Consider the following 17853-nt stretch of genomic DNA (forward strand, 5'->3'; position numbering starts at 1 on the left):
TTGTGACATGGAATAAAAAACACAATAAAAGATTATATGCCAACATCGTCTATTTAGTACAAGATACTACTAATATTTCATAATTTTCAGAGATGGTGGATGTCATGAAGGTGCCCTCAAGCAAAGTTACTAACTTGAAGATAAGATGGCCACTACAACTATTTACTTTGAATAGGCTAAATTTAGGTATTTAAAAAAAGTTTGAAAATCACTAGAAACACCACCACCGTTTATTTTAAATAGGCTAAATTTAGGTAATTAAAACAAGTTTGAAAACCACTAGAAACACCACCCCCACATCATTTTATTTCCAGGTGTACAAGATAATATTGAATAAAATTATGAGCACTTCCATTTAAATTGATCGTACATAAAATAAAAAACAAGGTTGATGCTTTTAAGAGCTATATCCATAATTAAATATAATATATGACAAGGATGGCTCATAATTTTAAAGGCTATATCCATCACCAACTATAAGATAAGTGTTAATGAGATGAGAAAAAGTATGTCTTGATATAACATGTAAATGTAATATTACTTATAACTCATGCATATTGTATCTTATTGTGCATATGTTAATTGTATAACTTCAATCTGAGTAATTTTTTACATTTAAATTGTCAAATATGTAGAAGTTATATTACACTAGCTTAGATCCGCACATAAATAAAATATCAGAAATATGGTAGGGGAATGAGTAAGTATTTCCACATTGGTTTAAATTTTCCCCTTGGTTAGTGAAGAACCAATTCAATGCTATTTTTGGTGGACTATTAAGTTATTAACTGAAGATGAACAAATCTCAGTCTCTTAAATGACTGAAAAAGGATAATTAGAATGTTATATAAAAGTTACATTTCACGTAGCTATATCTACCCTGGCATAACTATAATATTCCAACTCCATTTTTTTTATTTATAAGTTACATTTCATGTAGCTAGAGAAGTTACATTTAGGTGTTTTAGATAGAAGTTACATTTGACATAGCTATATCTACCCTCACATAACTATAATATTCCAACTCCATTTTTTCACTTGTCAACATTTTAAATATTTGTCTATTTTAGTGTTATTATGTAATTAAATAGTTGATATTGTTTAAGACATCTCCTATTTGAAATATTTTGAATTCTTGAGTGGGATCTTGGGTAGGTTTTTGCTATTTCGATATATCATGTTTTAAGTAGATGGTGTTTTATAATCACCCAAGAGGCTTTAGGAGCAACCTTGAATTGCGTGCTTGTTTCTATTATACATCTAATATTTGCAACCTTTTCCATGTGAATAACCCAATCGCCCATGTTGAACATTAATAAAGTAACTCAAAAATTGGGGAATATCATTTATTCTATTTCTAGAGGGGGATAGATCGAGGGAAGGCAACACCAACTATCATAAATGGCTTTTGTCGGGTTGTATTTAATGAAATCTCACTAGAATTTGCTACTAAAGTAAATCAATTGATGAATTTGAAGCTTGAAGGTAGTGTTGAATAGGTGTTACACGGTATCTCTATAACACTATATATCTATATGATTCTAATTCCTTGAGATGGTGGCTCAATAAAACTGTTGTCTGGTGATGGTTGCTAGATGTAGATAGATTTCTCATGTCCTACAGGTAAATCATATCATTATATTTCTTTTAAATCTCGGAATTTGTTCAAAGTTTGTTTCAGATAAGAAAATATGTATGTACTCTTGAATTTATCTATGCTGTAATAAGATCAAGAGTAAAGTTGTCATTGCAAATAATTCAGATCTACCATGTAAGTTTACTTTACTACGTGAAAATCTTGATTTGTTAGATCCCAACTAGTTAGTGTTGAATTTATTTTTGTTGTAATGAGATTAAGAATAAAGTTGTTATTTTAATCACTAAAGTCTACCATGTAAGATTTATTCAATACATGAGATTTTTTATATGTTAGAGACAAACCTATTAGGATTATGAAGAGTCCTCTTTCATGACAATATTTATGAATGCTCTATTCTTGCTCAAAGAATTACATGTTACAGAAAGGTGGAAAATAAATGAGATGCAACTGAATGGTTTCTATTTTAAAATGTGTGGAGGGAGTATAAAACATTTTCAATTTCATTCAAATATTTTGGAGAACCCACTAAAGTGCTTCATTTTCCTCCTAGCTAATTCCATTTCTACTATCCCAATGCTTCTAGAAGTCCTTCTCCAAAGTGATCTCTTAAATATAATGCAGGGAAATTTATTATTTGATTGGAACCCACGATTACAATTTGATTAGGAGTAAGGAATGAGAAAGCTTCATCCAACGGAAAGTGCTTACTTTTGGAAGCACATCTATTCCCCAAATTTGTTTCCAGATTCATCTATTTGGGGGAGAGGATGCTTTGAAGGCTTTAGGCAGTACCCCTATTTCTTCAATATATTCCGCAAGTTAAAGGCATATCGAACGATTGCCTTTCTATATAATTGATAGGAAAATCACTCAAACATTTGTTAGGATTTTGAGACCTTTTTCAATGATTTTTTTCTTCTGAAAGTTATGTTCTCAATTAAATAAATTAAAGAAAAGGTGAAAATAATGCAATGGAAAAGTTTTCTATTTTAGTGACTAACAATTCCTTTCTAATGTGAAGGGCTTGGTATTTTCTTGACTCTAGATTAGTCGCATTTGACTTCCTACAATTTCTTTTAATTTAGTTTTTGTTATGTTTATATTGCTATCCTCGAAGTTAGTGATCTACTGTGTGTGTAATATGAAGTATTAACTGCTAAGAACTCTCAAAGGTGATATTGATGGATTACTATCTTTAAATGTCCCTACTTGAAACTTTAGTATTACATGATCATGCAAAGAAATTATTAATCAATATTAAAGGGAAGATGATTAACATGTAGTGTTTCTTGGCTTGTCATATAATTACTGCATTTTGGCCCCCAATAATATATTTGAGACTACTTTTTGGTTGTTACTTGTGGAGCTTCCCTTTGGCTTAGAAAAACATTGAGGATAAATGTCCATTGCATTGGCATTGGACATCATCAAAGAGGAATTCACCAAAAGTAGTAGAGGACATGGGAGAAATTGATACAATGAGCGGATAACCACTAGAGAAACATCGAGGCACCATAATTTCTTGTGTATTTAGATTCACTTGAAATTAACTAGTCATAGAAAGTACCTTTTTTTCTGAATATTTTCATGTATATATAAATACTAAAAACACAATTTCAGACTAATTATTCAAACTAATAATCATTCGATAGTCATAATTTATAATTAAATAGTATAATATGATTAATATTATAGGACACAACTATAGGGTTTGACTGTGAGGGGCATTGTGATAATATATGTACACTTCTCATTGTATTAGATAATCATCTCTCAGAGTGTGATATCCATCCAACGAAATATACTCCCAGAGGCCATTGTGGGATTGAAATTTTTTCTTTCAGTGGACAAATGGTGATATATTTTCTTAGGCCTTAGTGTTCTTCTTCCCTAAGGTTTTGACACTACTCACAACTAGCACCTTCATTCAACCAAGTGACGTAGTAATCTTGGAAAGTTGAATCATTTTATCTCCACAATCCAATATGATGTTGGATCAATCTCATGATACTAAAAACATAGGTCATAATAGTGAGGAACTTTTACTATGGGCAAAAGAATATCCAAATTTAAGGGACAGGAATATTTTAGAACAAGAAATAAGGATATTTTTTACACTGATATTTTTTTTCTTCCATTTGCTTTCACAAGTTATCTATTGCCTGATATTTTTAACATGTAACTAAGTTGGTATGATTGTGCCCAAGTTTTTGTTGAATGTTAAATACTAAGTTCCTAATGTGTTATTTTCTATGATGACATTTTATTTTCTTTGTTTATACATGTCATCTAGCCGCATAGTGGCCACTATCTAATGTTGAGGTATATGTCATATAAATGTTTTATAGTCTAATTTATTTTATATTCAAGTATTCATAGTCTTTCATGTCTTATACTCTGCATTGTATCTTATTTCATTTTCAAGAGAGGAACTCAATATTGATGGTAAGAAGCAACAATTGAAAAAAGAGGAGAATAATAACACTGGAGTGAGAAATGAAAAATGAGAGAGAGAAGAGAATCTGTCTAGTGATACCCCTAGAGCCAATATCTTGCATAAGACACACTCATAGAGACTCATGGTCAAGCTTTCAGAGTTTATGAATTCACTTGCAATGTTTTGGCAACACAGTGATAATGTTTTGAAATGATGAAACAATATTTCATGTGCAAATTGTAGTCCAACCGATTTTAAGTTTGAAACTCATATTGTAATACTTGATATTTTATATAATAAATTTTATATGGTTGAAATTATTTTTATTTGCACTTAATATTATTTATCCTTGTAATTAGCATATGTAGCTTTGCATTATCATATTAGATAAACATGTACATTGTATGGCATTTTTTTAAAATTTAGTTGCAAAATCATACTAACTAATTTATGTCGATTAATAATGAACACATAAAATCAATCTAAAACTACCAAATTAGTAGTTTATATTAATTAATGATGAACACGAATAAAATGAATATATGACTAAATTAGTCATTTATAACGATTATGAATGAAACGAAATGAAATGAATAGAAACTACTTAATTAGTCATTTATATAATGAATATGAAAATACCAAAAAAAGATAAATGACTACTGCAAATGATGATTTTTTTATTAAAATGATGACTAAAGTTTGCATATATATATGATCATTAGTAGTTAATTTATAGTATCTTATAACGCGACTAAAATTTAGTCATATTTCTTTGGTCATTAATTGGTTTCAAATGATGACTAAAATTTGCATACATATGACTATTAGTAGCTAATTTATCGTATCTTGTAACACAACCAACATTTTGGTCATTAATTTGTTTTCTCGAGGATTCATATAGTAATATATTTTGTTGTATATTTGGTCATTAATTGCAACAATTAATGACTAAACCAATGAAAAATTAATGACCAAATTTATGACTAAATATACTACTAGATGGTAAAATTGAAGAAACCAATAATGACTAAGCTAAAAATGACTAAACGTTGGTCATGTTATAAGGTACTGTAAATTAGCTACTATTGGTCACCAACTGAAAAATTGTCATTTATATGAAAATTTTAGTTTTTTTTTAGTAACTAATCAGTCATTTTGTACTAGTGCTAGTTGTCACAATGATCAAGAAGTTTTCCAACAAGCAAATGTCTCTTCTTTAGTTGAAGATGAAATGGATCAACAATTTGACAATCAAGTCATATTACATTAAATGCATGAAGATTTGCAACCCTGTCAATCTATATGCAGTTAAAGGTACGAGCCAAATCATTCAAATTGTTTTTCAATCCATTCCATTCCTGAGATTTTATGTCAAGAAAAAAATCCTCAAGATCTATTTGTTGAAAATACATGCATGAAAATCTTGAAAAATGAGGTAAAATGTGAAGAAAGTTGTCTATCTAGACAAGAACTTTCTTCCGTTGAAAATCATAATGATTTTGTCTTGGTTGAAGTGCATGAAAGTTCACTTTTAGGTAAACCAGCGTTACATGAAGAGATGGATATACAGGTTTTATCTATTCTATTTGAGGATCAATAAAATGAGATGGATGAAATGCATAAAGTTGTTTGTATAGTAACTGCTAGTGTTCAGACTCAAAATGACATTCCTCAAGCAAAAATACCAAAGGTTATATCTGACTTGTTTGATAAGAAGAAGAGTAGTTTTGATAGACACAATATGATTGTAATGTTTGAAGATGTTTAAGGATTCTTGGATGGTTTTGTTGATTTACTTTTAAGGGGAGACAAATCTATTATTTTCTTTTTATTTTATGATGTTCTTGGAATTGAAAACATAGGAAAACAGAGGCCATCAGTTGGGAATGAGTTTAGTGCTCATGATGTTACTCATCAAGAAAAGGTGTTTTTCCACGATTATCAAGATCATTTGGTAAGTATATTCCAGTCATCAAAGAAGGTGGAGTTTCTTTCAATTACAAGCTCAAGTGATGGATTCATTTTTTATTCTGAGTTGCCAATAGATGGCCCACTTAAGAACACTCAAGGAGCCCTAGTGTTGGATCAACTCTTTCACTGTTTATACTGGAGATTTCATATTGCTTGAATTAAGAAGGTGGATTTTCAAATGTTAGAGTAGGGTTATTGGTACATAAATATGCTTGTTGGGGAAGCATTTCCTTCAGCTTCAGCAAATATTTTACAGTTGTCAATTTCAGTTTGTAAAACAGCTTGGTATCATATTGCAGAAGTAATAGTTCTTTTTTCAGTTGGTTTGTAGTTTACTTTTCAGTTTGGTGAAGTGGGTTTGAATTTAGTCTTCAAATTAGGATCAAATCAATGGTCAGGCAACTGGTCTATTGGTTCTTTGATGCACCACACAGGCACATCATCCCCATTGGAGTTATTGTTATCCATCATAACTCCTAGAAATAATTTCTAGGTTGATTAGTTATTTTGAGATAAATTTTTCCACTACTGTTATTTTCATCTATAAGCTACTTTTCCAAAGGAGGTTGTTCTTCTTACATTTGGAGATTAAAGGAGGAAGAATATGTTTGGTTTAAATTGTTTTGGAAAATTTCCCATTTTCTCTAAAAACCCATTTTTTTTCAAAAATCCCATTTCATCCTTTGTTTTTAGACTCTAGCCATTTCCATTTCAATATTTAAAGTCTAGCCACATCCCATTATTTCAAATCTAGCCTTAACTTATATTTAAACTCTAGACACATCCCTTTTTTAACTCTCATCATAGTTCTTTTTAAAGGGATAGGACCCGTAGTCTATATCACAATGGGCCATTTCCCTTTTGCGAAACCATATCTACCTGTGTCCCTCCTCCACTTTTGATTATGATATCGCAAATAAAAAATTCTCTCCTCCACCGATATCGCAAGTTCCCCCCCATCGATTACAATATCACATAAATTTCTGTCCCCCCTATTGATTGCAATATCGTAATTAAGGATCGCTCAAGTCGCAAATCCCTTCTCCACCGAACTCCCTTCCGACTTGCGAATGGCATGGACTTGAAAAGTTATGCATTATTGTTGTGTGAAATTTCAAGTCTGACATATTGGGAAATCACCATAAATCAGTGTTAGCACCCCTTCTTCCTTCCTGCTGGAGATATGAGAAGTCTTGGTTCTTGATGCGATATTCTACGCGTCATGATTTATTAGAGTTTCACATCTAGACAGTCAATGAACACTATGGATATGGTAAAAGGCCCCCCTCCTGTATTGTGATTTCAATAACAAAAAGCTTGGATCAACAACTGAGATTGAATTTCCCCGAAATAACAACCCAGATCAACGAAAATTAAAATATCCATTTCGCTTCCACTAAGTGGGAAAACGAGGGTGTTTTTCGACACATATTTAGTAGCATGATCATCAAACAGAATGCAGAGAAAAGAGGATAGCGAGAAAAAGAGGACAACGAGATATAGAGGACAACTAGACACTTTCAACATGTTTTACCTAGAAACAACACAACATGATTCGAAAGGGCTAGATGTTCTAAGTTTCCACAAATACATTACTACACTACAAACAATTTTAATTTTTTAAATAATTATAACTATTAGATAGATTATGTTTAGGCGACTCCCATTTGTGTTCAAACTATGGTAAAACAGAAAATCCTTATGAAAATTATGTTAGAAGAAAAATAGGAACAGGTCTCTAGAACAATGAATTGAATTTGGGGCAAGTGGTAGATTTTGTAAAGGGGATATCGCTCTATATATAGGTGATTTCTTGACTATGAGAGGGATATCGATGATATGAGAACATAAATTTTGTATAATTTCAGTTAATAAAAATAAAGTTTGCAGCAATATTTTGTTTTAACCTCATATTCATTTTTGGTTTCAATTCCATCCTATCATGCTTTTATGTTGTTATTGCAGTGTTCTTCTCACCGCCTTTTGCTATCCGCACCTGATAATTCCCATGCCTCAAATCGAGCTTCGAAAACACTCATGCTTTCACAAGCTTATCAAATAAATTCACAGTAAGTGGTAACATATACCTATTATTTATCATCTGCTTCTTTAATGCATGATAATCACAACACATCTGTAACTCATTTGTGTCCTTCTTTTTCTAAAATAGAATTAGAGCACCATATGCCGACCTTGAAGGTCGTATGAAGCCCACATCATCCAATTCCTTCAATTGATGCTTCAACTCCTCCAATTCCAGCCCTAACAAATGATAAGGAGCTTTTGCTGGTGGTTTTTGTTGAGGCAAATTAATTACCTATCATTTAATTGTCAACCCAGGTGTTTCGTAAAACTTGTGAAGCGTGCGTGCACTATGTATGCTAGAAATTAACATCCAATTTAGATCAATCTAACTACGAAACCAAATAACCAAAAACCAAATTCACCTATTCTAATTCAATAATCAATTCAAAAGAAATTATATTACAATGCGCAGAATTGAAACCTTAATCTACCATACTTGCAGGAATTGAAATATTAATCTATGACACTTGCATGAATTGAAAAGCACACCACTCTTTTAGAAATCAAATTTCATGAAATGATATCTACTCTAAGGGATCATGTGTTCATTATTAAATTTGGATCCTATGAAATGAATAATAAAAACCACATGAAATGAAATGAAATGAAAGCAAAAACAATCACTCTTAACCTCCCACACAGGAAAATATATGAAAGAAAATAAAAACAATCACTCTTAACCTCTTACACAGGAAAATATATGAAAGAAATAAATATTAATTTATGAAATAAATAAATCTTAATCTATGAAAAACAATAAATCTCACACTTTATAGGTGGCCAATCCAAAACCATGAGAGATGGCAAGTTGAGAGGCTCCCAGTGCAAGCATTACCTATCAAGGTGAAAATCACTCATGAGCATGGTGCTAAATCTAAATTCCATTCAAAACATGAGTAATCTTAACTTTCCACCAGAGTATCTCCAACTTGACACATGCCTCTGAAAGGAGGAGGCTCTCCTATTTATAGAAAAACATAAGAAGCTACTTCATTACTGGAGGCCCACTATTCTCTCCTTAGATTCCTAGAAAATATGATAGAGTTACAATTCAAATAGGTAATAATGAGACACACAATCTCATAGAGTTAGAACTCAAATAGGTAATGATGAGACACATATCCTCTTTGACCTTTATCCAAATCTCCTTCCATATCTTGAATGGAATTCGAATTTGAGCATTGGAGGCCACATAAGGGTGCCTTGGAAAATTCCAAATGACCTACACATGTCATGAAACTCAAGTCACTTTTAAGTATTAGCAATTATATGTCATTTCTCTAAGTTTTAACCATAAATTCACTTAAAATACTAGAAATCATTTTCTTTTGGAAATCACAAATGGAACCAATATAATTATGAAAATGGAGGTGAATGAAAGGTTATATGGTCATGGAGTTGCGACATGTGAGTGAAATGGTGGTGATAAAGGTGAAAGTGGATGATATTTTGAATACATTTTGGAGGCTCTACAGTTGTTTCCCTGAATCTAGCTCAATGTTATGGTCTAGTGCACATCTTGGTGGTAGTACTTTCGGCAACTCATTAGGCATCCTATCTACATACTTGGACAATACATCAAAAATCTTGTCTAGAATAGGCATCCCCACTCCATCATCGTCCTTAACCTCCCTAATAATTGTCGCATATGTCTCAACATCCAAATCACGCATCGCCTTACTCATACTTAGTGAAGACGCATGTTGCACCTTCACCTCCCTACACTGTTGGGGAGTAGGAAAAGTCTACATCTCTGTGTCTCCAATCAACATAATCTCATCACAAAATGACACAACAATTTCCCTGTTTCCCTTTAGAAAATCTTGCCCCAGTATCATGTCAAAGTCTTATAATCTGCAATTCGAACTGGCACATCACTTGCCAATCGCAACACTTTAGCCCTTGAGTTCATTGCATTTGATTTAACTTGCTTGGGAGTAAGCTACAACCCAACTTCCTTTGCTAAGCCTTCCATCATAAAATTATCAGTGGCACCTATGTCCACCAAATCTTGGACGATTCTCCCATGAATCTCTAAGTCAAGAAACCCCAAACTATGCAGCCAACACTTCCTTTTTTTCTTCTTTTGGAGTACGCCTATGAACTGCCTTATTATTATTACAATATTTCTCTTTTTATTATTAAATCGTTATGTGTGGAAAGCATAAAAATACAGTGAAAAAATACCAATCAAGAGACCAACAACAATATTTCATCAAATTAAACTTTCATTATCATTTTAGAAATTTTTACAATATGTTACAGTGGGGAGGTTGCCCCTACCAGGGCGTAAGACTCTACCTGAACCTTTAATCACTTGCTACAACCCAATCGAATTACAATGTGTTATGACTTCTAGAAGGGTGGGAACATACCCGTTTACCTATCTAACTCGTGGTGCCTCTGTATCACCCGAGCTGTAAACATTGCTCATCATGCGACTAACACATGACCCACGGCCCTCACACTGTGACCCACCTGTGCTAGTTATGTGTTATTGACTGCAGTTGGTGTCTTGTTCCTCCAAGGAACTCCCTCAATGTACTTATATTCATCCTGCACTTATGTTCATGAATCATTGTGTCTCTTGGGGCATCAGCCCCTCCAAATGAACCTGCGCACCAATGTTAACAAGCTTGTTCGTTATGTGCATGAGTCAGCCCGTCACAATACTTATGCCCATCCAGTATATGAGTTGGCCCATGGAAACACTTTTTCTCATCTGCACTCAACACACCCACTACGATCCAAAGGTGTGTCATTGCACTCGTTCATTCGACCTATGCTCGGGTGTGGGCGCCCTGCCTGGGTGTACACCCCTAGTCATGTGCTCCCTCATCTCATTTAATTAAAACTCATATATCACCTATTATTAGTCTTTGCCTTTGCGTGTTTCTTTTAACCAAACATCCATTAGGCACGCTATCCATCCACACGCCTTTAAGCGAACACGAGTCGGGTGGCCACTTGCCACTACATTTTCATGTACATCATGGGTGCACCCATACTTGTAGCTTGCCTAAGTGTCATCTACGCCCGATTGGGTGCCTGACTCGCCCAATCGGGGTGATAATGACTCGGTGTCTTGACACCTTGGATCACAATTTTTTAGGCCATGAATTAAGATTGAATTCAAACTAAGACAACTTGACAAACAAAACGAAATTTTCCAAAATAAAATGTTATCCCAATTTAAACTTCATTCTAAATATCATACCAATTTAAAATTAAACTCTCCTGAGTAAAAAGATTTGATGACGAAAGACATTAATGATGGGTGAAAACTATGGAAGGTGATCTTTCCAACTCACTTGAATGCATAAACAATTTTTATCTTTCACTTCATTGTACATGCTATAAATTTTTCTCTTCGAATAGGTCTAATTTTCTGGTATTTACGAAAAGACATGTGGATGTCCATTCTTTTTATAAATTAAAGTCTTACATTTGAATTTTTTTTTTAATAAATGATTCAGATTAATTTATAGATGGGTCAAAATTTTGGGCCTGGAGTATGGAATGATGGAACATAATACCATTGTGGGATTGTGAGGGAATGTAATACCATGTCATGTTTTTGTTACGTATGATCCTCCTTTTCTATTAGTTTTATTAAGTAATGAAGCGAATGAATCCATAGCAGAAGAAGATAGATTGTCTCAACGTATATTTTTAGGAAAATCAGTGTTGGACGTAGAACCCTCACATTTTTAATCCTTTAGTATGAGATGATAGGGGTAGTATCAATATTTGGTAGAAAGAGGGATGCAACATCGATCTAGGCATGATCAAACATTTAGTTTTTGAAAATGGCTCCTTCCATCGCTCATGTTACATTAAAACAAGAAGGATATAATTGTTTTAGATATACTAGTGTTATTTTTGTATTTTGTTAAGATACAAATGTTCTGTATAATCTCAGTGTAGAGATAGGAGACTCATAAAATAATAGAGTATTCTTTTTTGTTTGAGTAAGCTTGATTTGGACAAAAGGTCAGAATAAGTATTTTTTTTCATTGGAGTAAGTTTGATTTATACAAAAGGTCAGACTGAGGAAGAAGAGAAGTGAAAAGTGATAGAACACAAAATGGGAAATGTGAGCCGACAATGCATGAAAATGTGAATGAAAAATATAAATGGAAACATGTGACTCTTGTAAGGAAAATGGTGATGACGATGTTTAGCGAAAAATTCTTGAATAGCTTCTGAGTTTGGAGAGGAAAAATGATGGCATTTATGAATGACAAAAATGGATTTAATTGGTTCATGTTTCTTGAAATTGGTCATAGAAAACCAATCATGCATAATTGGTTTCCTTCAATTATCCAATTCTCCTAGAACCTGAAAACAAACATGGCACTAACATTGCAATAAAACGTATGTGTGTTCAAAGAGAAGTGATCAATTTTTTTTTGATACATATGCTAGTAAAACAGGTTCATGACGTGTCTTTGCTTCAAATTATCATGGTTAGTCGAATTTCACAATTGCGATAATAAATCCAATTTCTAAAAGGATGATATGCAAAATTTCCTCAGTCATATCATTTCACAAAGATAAATAAATATTATTTGCGAATGCTTAATGATTCCTACAAAACAATCCTCAATCAAAAATTCATCAATCGATCCTGCAGATAAAGCGCCCTTACAGTTCTTCTTCTTTCCTGCATCATGCTTGAAGACATAACATTAGATAAAACCAATAACAAATTTTTGAGCATGATTTCGACAATGTAAAAAATCAATCTTAACAAAATTCGATTAGTAATTAAGTTTAATTAAGGTGAGCTATCACACTTTTATTCAATTTTTTTTCTCTCGTGTTTTATGAACTTTTTTTTTCTTTTTTGTTCCTTGCTTCGACAGGTGTGTAAGTGAACCAACAAAACAACTTTTTCTCAATTTTCTCCAGTCACTAAATGAATCTGACATCAATTTTTATGACAATTTTCCATGGAAATTTTCTTAAAACATACAATCTAAAAATTAATGAAATATTTACAAAAATAAAAATTAAAATAGATGTACATAAAAGAAAAACATAACAAGAAAAATATGTGTACAAACTACAATATATATACAAACAAACATAACAAAAATCATAACAAAACCTATAACATAAATGTACAAATGTTATAAAAAACACTTCATTAAAAAAAAGTAACAAATCATAACAAAACATTAAAACATAACATATAACATTCTAAAATAACATAATGTAAAAAAATAAAACATAACAAAAAACAACGTAATAAAAAAAACAAAATTTTCCATGTATAAAACGTTTCCATATGTGAAAAACAAGTCAAACATGTAGAAAAACGTTGAAGATTTTTGAAAATGAAATGTGGTTTTGACTACGGAACATTTGAAGAATGGAGAGGCAAGCTGGAATGGTTCCTTCAACTTCATATGTAGCCCATCAGAAGAAAAATCTAGAACATCGAACTCTAAAGGATAATTTACTGCCTTTTGGTTTGATTCTCTTGTCCAGAAGAATCGTACAAAATGTATGGTTAAATAATTTGACAAGGTGTTAATGTGTGATTCCTTCAAATACACTGCACTATGGCCTAATGAAGGAGACACCTTCTCCAGTCCAGACTTCAGACCATGTTTCATTCCTTCATGCAAATGGTTGACCTCATGAGAAATGTGACATTTTAACGAGGAAACCAACTATGTCTCCAAACATTTCCTCGCCACTTTCAGCATATCCAATCTTGCTTATAAGCTCTATCCCAAATAAAGAATTCATAGATTCACTCGAATCTGGGGACTTGAGAGATTGTGACAGTGTATAGATAAGTTGGGTCCAACATTCCTCTGCATCTTGTTGCATAAATAGACCATTATGTTGTTGGGTAAACTGAGGACACTTCTTTCTTAGCATCATCCAAAATTTCATAGGAGCAACAACTCAAGTGCTTCTATCCAGCTCACCAAATAAATCCCTAGTAGCCACAATTAAAAAATCAGATGAAGGATCGAGATCGTTGCTCCTCCAAGAATATGTGTACTTCTGTAATGCTAACTTCAACTCTGGAACCGAATGTAAACATTGTAGAGTTGAATTCATATAGCATCTATTTCCCAAATTGAATAAACCAATTGTGTGGCCCATAGATGTAGCCTGTTCTTCTTTAAAAAATCATTTTTATGCCCATGACTACGTTGGCTACATGATTGGGCAGCCACTTCATTTGACATTCCACATTTAGAATCCCCATATGCAACTAACTGCATCCTGTGAAATGAATGCACTCGAAAAGCAAATTGTATTTGAGCTGCGATAACAAGAATGAAATCTATTCTTTCTCTCTTGGTGGTCTCGATCACCGGGCTAAATGATCCCACACCTAATCTAAAATGCCACTAAAACTTATCTATCAAATGTGGGTATAACCAGTCTGAAAATATGACCCCAACACTACCCTACCATCATCAAAAAACACTGAGTGTAAATGCATGAGGATTTGTAGGTAGTTGAAACTACCACAAATCACAACAACTATATTTGTTTTTAGTTGAGATTTTTTTACCATCAATGTCAGGATTCGACTTTGTGGCCAAAAGAAACTTCACGTTCAAGCCTCTCAGTGTTATCTTGGTGGATCGACCTCCTGTAGACAAGTTAAACTGGATATGATCCTTTCATGGCCGCAACTGAGGTAGTTATCTATCTATGCATTAAATTGGAAAAACCATTTTTTATGAAATCTGAAAAATAAGGCTCCAAAGAACCCTGAAAATATCTCAAATGGTTACAAATTTGAGAAAATTTCCCATGGGTAATACAATTGACCGCTTTCTGAAGAAAACCCATGTTTTAATGTTTTTCAATTTGCTTCCAATTGGTCATAAAACACCTTTTAAAATGACTAGTCAAAACTATTTTGTATTTGGCCTTTGTTCTGGTGACAAAATCAATTTCTTCTAGAACGACTGCTAGATCTGTATATTTGGAGATCTAAGGGAAGAAAATACTATGTAAATAAATAAATAAATGAACCATAGCTCAGAGCTTGGCCACAACAAGGTTCTTGGACATTGGCCTAGCACCAACATGGGAATTTCGTGTTGTTCTAGCTTGTTCCATTGATTGTTCTGTAGGAAAGGTTCTTTGTAGTATTTATTGGACAGTCACAATAAATATTTCCATTAAATAAGTCTCTATTGAAATTCCACAAGGTAGATATTCTAGATCACGGAGGAGAGGGTGAAATAGATTTCATGATAAAATTGGCAGTTTCAAAGGAGTTTCCACTACAATTTCAGGTAAATCCATAGTTGAAGAACTCAGAGGGAGCAGATCATTATTAGACAGAGTAGGAAGATAGATCATTTAAGTGCAACAAATCTCTAACACAATCTGCTCAAATTCTTTCCCAAAAATATGGATCTTATAACCAAGTGAATTCCGTTAATCATTAGATGATGGTAGCGTGATGTGAATTGTTAATGCGCCATATCAATGACAATCATTGAGTGCATGAAAGGATTGTTGTTGTAATCATATTTTGAGAAAAACCTTTTGATTGCTAACCAAATCCTTCGTTTAAACAATATTTCAATAGGTAAAGAATTGTGATGTTATGCTCATTAATTACAGCGCTGTCCATTTTTCGAAGATAAATGCATCAAATCAGATCAAATTCAAAGCAAAATTTTTTTTATATGATGAATTTTGAATTTCTATTCTAAGCTAATTCATATATTTTTTTTTTACAGGTCAAACGAGAACCTAAATTGTCAATTTTTTTGGAAAAAAGAATTGATATTTTTATTTAAAAATTTACATTTCCCTTATTCAAAAACAATATATCTATCTATCTATCTATCTATCTATATATATATATATATATAGATAATGAAAATCTTACATGATTTTTTTATTATTGAAAATCAAAACATAATTTTTATTTATTTTTATTAAAAATAATTTTGTTAAATTATTAAAATGCAAGAAAATAAATACAATCTAAAAATTTTAATTTCTAAATAGAAATGCAATCAAGCTTGATTTTATCTCCCTATTTTATCCTGCTTGAAAGAATTTTTTTTATTTTTTATTTTTGTTTAAGTATATGAATGTTTGCAATGGAGCCATTTACAGATTAGACTTTCTAGAATGTTCATATCCAAATTTGCGAAATGTACGTGATTGTGCATGAGGACATGAAAAATCGTTTTAACCTTTATATTTTCAGCAAATATCTCTTAAAGAACGGATGAATGTCGTGGTGAAATCGCGTGTCGATACCATTCCTCAATGTAGTCCTTGTGCTTCAAATAACTTTTAATCTACATTCTAGATCCTTTGTCCATAAATGGTTAGTATCGGATATATATATATATATATATATATATATATATATATATATATATATATATATATATATATATATATATATATATATATATATATATATATATATTATAAAAATGATTTGCACCTAAATGATTTATGCATCTACATGCTTTAATCATGCATCTAGGAAAAAAAAACTGAAAAATGAACTCTAGACTGAAAGCTAGTTCCTATGCACACTTCCCTGGGAACGACGCCAAAATGTTGAGGAAAATTGATTACCTATCATTTAATTTTCAACCCGGGGGTTTTGTAAAACTTATGAAGCATGTGTGCACTGTATATGCTAGAAATTAACTTCCAATTTAGATCAATCTAACTATGAAACCAAATAATGACAAACCAAATTCACCTATTGTAATTCAACAATCAATTCAACATAAATTATAGTACTGTGCGCAAAATTGAAATCTTAATATACCACACTTGCAGGAATTGAAATCTTAATCTACCACACTTGTAGGAATTGAAAAGCACACCACTCTTTCAAAAATGAAATTGCATCAAATCAGATCTACTTTAAGGGATCATTTGTGCATTATCAAATTAGGATCCTATGAAATGAATGATCAAAACCACATGAAATCAAATGAAAGGAAAAAAAATCATTCTTAACCTCTCACACAGGAAAAGATATGAAAGAAATAAATCTTAATCTATGGAAGCAATAAATCTTAATCTATGAAAAACAATAAGTCTCACACATTATAGGTGGCCAATCCAAAAGCATGAGATATGGCACGTTGATAGGCTCCCAGTGCAAGCATTACCAATCAAGGTGAACATCACTCATGAGCATGGAGCTAAATCTAAATTCCATTCAAAACATGAGTAATCTTAACTTTCCACTAGAGTATCTCCATCTTTACACATGCCTTTGAAAGGAGGAGGCTCTCCTATTTATACAAAAACATAAGAAGCTACCTCATTAATGGAGGTCCACTATTATCTCAATAGATCCCTAGAAAATATCATAGAGTTACAACTCAAATAGGTAATGATGAGACACACAATCTCATAGACTTTGATTTCGAAAAAGGGTGAGACCAAGTATTTTCTTTCGTTGGAGTGAGTTTTATTTATACAAAAGGTCAGACGGAGGAAGAAGCGAAGTGAAAAGTGACAGAACACAAAATGGGAAATGTCAGCCGACAATGCATGAAAATGTGAATAGAAAATATAAATGGAAACATGCGACTCTTGCAAGGAAAATGGTGACGACGATGTTTAGCAAACAGTGCTTGAATAACTTGTGAGTTTGGTGAGGAAAAATGATGGCATTTATGAATGATAGAAATGGATTTAATTGGTTCATGTTTCTTTAAATTAGTCATAGAAAACCAATCATGCATTATAAGTTTCCCTCAATTCTCCGGTTATCTTGGAA

At 32.3% G+C, this 17853-nt stretch overlaps 1 pseudogene; it reads right to left on the minus strand.

Moving 5' to 3' along the window:
• Nucleotides 1-9181: 9181 nt before the first annotated feature.
• On the minus strand, nucleotides 9182-15717 carry LOC149197123 (ubiquitin carboxyl-terminal hydrolase 6-like; annotated as a pseudogene).
• Nucleotides 15718-17853: the final 2136 nt, after the last annotated feature.

Source organism: Pinus tabuliformis, chromosome 2_2 (assembly GCF_031772625.1).
Source record: "Pinus tabuliformis cultivar Carrire ecotype Pingquan chromosome 2_2, CPIR1, whole genome shotgun sequence".
Taxonomy (NCBI): Eukaryota; Viridiplantae; Streptophyta; class Pinopsida; order Pinales; family Pinaceae; genus Pinus; species Pinus tabuliformis.